Genomic DNA, 3,732 nt, shown 5'->3' with positions numbered 1-3,732 from the left:
TTCCCCTCAAAAGTGAGGGGAAATGTCCGTGCGTCTTATGGAGCGAATATGAAGCTTTACTTACCTGTCTTGCAGCGTGGGCCGGCTTCACAGCGCGCACTGCGGTACAGGAACTTCAATTTCAGGTTCCGGTTTCCCGCGGGACTGAAAGGAAGTGCGCACTCAGTGTGCACACTTCCTTTCAGTACCGCCGGAAACCGGAACCTGAAATTGAAGTTCCAGTACCGCGGTGCACGCTGTGAAGCTGGCCCACGCTACAAGACAGGTAAGTAATTATGGGACAAGGGGAGGGGAGAGGGGAGAGGGGAACACTATGGGAGGATGGGGGGGGGACACTGTGGGAGGAGGGGAGGGGGGGAACACTGTGGGAGGGGTGGAGGGGGCAACACTAGGGGAGGAGGGGAGGGGGAACACAAGGGGAGGGGGGAACACTATGGGATGAGGGGGGGAGAACACTATGGGAGGGGGGAACACTGTGGGAGGAGGGGAGGGGAAGAACGCTATGGGAGGAGGGGAGGGGGGAACACTATTGGACAAGGGGAGGAGGGGGTTAAAGAACACTTGGACAAGGGGATGGGGGTTAAAGAACACTATGGGACAGGGGAGGAGGGGTTAAAAATGACTATGGGACAGAGGAGGGGGGGTTAAAAATCACTATGGGATAGGGGTGGGGGGTTAAAGATCATTATGGGACAGGAGAGGGGAGTGGGTGGTAAGGAACACTATTGGGCAGGGGAGAAAAAAAAATATTCTGAACAAACTTTCCCATAGTAAAAAACACTATGGGATAGTTTGTTCAAAATATTTTTTTTTCTTGGTTTCCTCCTCTAAAAACTAAGTGCATCTTATGGTGTGGTGCGTCTTATGGAGCGAAAAATACGGTATATCTATATGAAATTTTATTCTAACTGTATTTTGATAGTAATATATATATATACTATCTATATATATTTGGGAGTCTAGCCAACTCCTTGGTTTTGCACCCCTCCCTGTTACAGGTGCCTCATCTCAGGTCCCTATTTAGCCTTGTACTGCAGAGAGCCTCAGATGGAATTTTTTCCTAAGTAAGTGGTTAATCTCATAAGAGCAGACATTAGACTGTGAGAGTAGGACCTGCCAAACATGGGGTACATTGACGTTGTGGCAGGCTTATGCAATGTATGATCATATAATGTAACTAAATCCCCATTATTTCTTTTGCCTAGATTAGGTGTTTTTAAAAAAAAACTTTTGCAAACTAATAAAATCTGTCAACGTTGCTGTTTAGTAGATAGGAGAGTGCGCTGGATCTTGTGTATTGTTTATTGTATGTATATATGTCACGGTAATATACCCCAACACGCAGGAATAGGCCAGATAGTCAAGAGACAAGAAACCAGGATTCGTCTTACCGGACCTTAGAATGGCCGGACTAGACGAGTACAAGAAAAGACAGAGTCCAGAACAAGCCGAGGTCAAGGGAACGGAGAGACAGCGTAAAGTAGAACAAGCCGAGGACTGGTACACAGAAGACAAACCAGCGGATAAACAAGCAAGGATAAAGAGAGAGCGGAGTCAGGAACAAAGCCAAGGTCAAGCACCAAAAAACCAACTGAACGATATAAGCACTAAAGGGAACTGGACAGAAACCACGATAGGGCAAGGTGCAAAGGAAACAGGTGAGTATAAATACCCTAATGTTCACTTTGATTGGCCCCTGTCATATCCACGCCCCCAAAACGTGAGTGTATGGGGAACGTGGCATGACAGGGGCCAATGGGAGACTGATTCTAATTTAGTCTCCCACTGTCCCTTTAAGAGCGCGCCCGAGACGCGCGGCGCGCTCTTAGTGTCAGGCGGGACACGTGACCGCTTCTCGCGGTCACTGCCCGCCCGACTGATCTCGTCGTTGGCTGAGCCGCGCACGGCTCGTGCAGGAGCAGGACCGGGCGCGGCGAGAAGAGAGGACCCCGGCCGGCCCCTGGAGAGGGTAAGTACTGCTACAATATATATATATATATATTTATATCAAAATACACTTAGAATGAAATTGTATATATATCTATGTATATATAAATAAATAAAAATAATACGAACTATACATATGTCCATATACAAAATTACATAAATAATTATATAAATATACACGTAGACTTCAAATATATAAATATGCATATATATTTAAATTCTACGTGCGTATTTATGTAATATTTTTAAATAATTAAGTAATTTTATTTATTGCAATTTGAGGGACATGCCTGCCAACCCAGGCTGAAAGTCCAGAGAATTTAATTTGCTAGCACTATATTTTACCCTGTAACTTTCTATGACACCCTAAAACCTGTACATGGGGGGTACTGTTTTACTCAGGAGACTTCGTTGAACACAAATATTAGTGATTCAAAACAGTAAAACATATCACAGCAATGATATTGTCATTGAAAGTGACTTTTTTTTGCATTTTTCACACACAGCACTTTTACTGATGATATAATTGTTGTGATATGTTTTCCTGTTTTGAAACACTAATATTTTGTGTTCAGCAAAGTCTCCCGAGTATAACAGTATCCCCCATGTACAGATTTTATAGCGTTTTTGAAAGTTACAGGGTCAAATATATGGGTCAAATATTTTTACATTGAAAAAAGCCAGGTTGGTTACGTCGCCTTTGAGAGCGTATGGTAGCCCAGGAATGAGAATTACCCCCATGATGGTATGAAGACAACCCAAAGTATTGCAAATGGGGTATGTCCATTTTTTTTCTAGTAGCCACTTAGTCACAAACACTGGCCAAAATTAGCTTTTCATTTAGTTTTTTACTTTTTTCACACACAAACAAATATGAATGCTAACTTTGGCCAGTGTTTTCGACTAAGTGGCTACTAAAAAAGACTGGACATACCCTATATCGAATACCCTGGGTTGTCTACTTTAAAAAAAATATGAACATGTGGGGTGTTATTCAGAGATTTATGACAGATAATAGTGTTACAATGTCACTATTGATAAATTTTAAAAATGTATGTTTTGAAACCGCAATATCCTACTTGTACCTATAACCCTATAATTTGTAAAAAAAAACAAAAAAAAAAAACACTGGGTATTTTTAAACTCAGGACAAAATTTTGAATCTATTTAGCATTTTTTTTCATTCACTTTGGTAGATGAGTAAAATATTTTTCAAAAAACATGTATTTTTTTTCAATTTTTCATCAATTTTTTTATTTTTTTTTAAATTAAATTACATGAGATTATATAAATAATGGTATGTAAAGAAAGCCCCTTTTGTCTTGAAAAAAACAATATATAATTTGTATGGGAACAGTAAATGAGAGAGCGGAAAATTACAGCTAAACACAAACAGCACAAAAGTGTAAAAAGAGGCCTGGTCGCAAATGTACAACATTGCAAAAACAGTCCAGTCCTTAAGGGGTTAATGATATGAGGTACCGTGGATTTTCTTGTGTTTATTTTATGGACTTATGTTTTTTCTTTGGACCAGGTTTGAGTATAAATAGCCTCTGTTTCCTATGTTTGTTATACTGCTCTCTTTTTTCCTTTGTTTATTTCAGACAGCTGAATTATATGTAGCTTTACTATGTACATTGATGGTTACATTGATGGCTGGCTCTAACTTCAGTTTCGATGATTACTATGACCTTGGATAAATAATCCAAGCGATGGGAAGTGTGGGTGTAACATATTTACTAAGCGTCATTGTCTAGTGGGATAGTTTTAATTTAGGATTGCCAA

This window comes from Pelobates fuscus, chromosome 6 (genome assembly GCF_036172605.1).
Source record: "Pelobates fuscus isolate aPelFus1 chromosome 6, aPelFus1.pri, whole genome shotgun sequence".
NCBI lineage: Eukaryota > Metazoa > Chordata > Amphibia > Anura > Pelobatidae > Pelobates > Pelobates fuscus.
Note: the sequence above shows the minus strand (reverse complement) of the source record.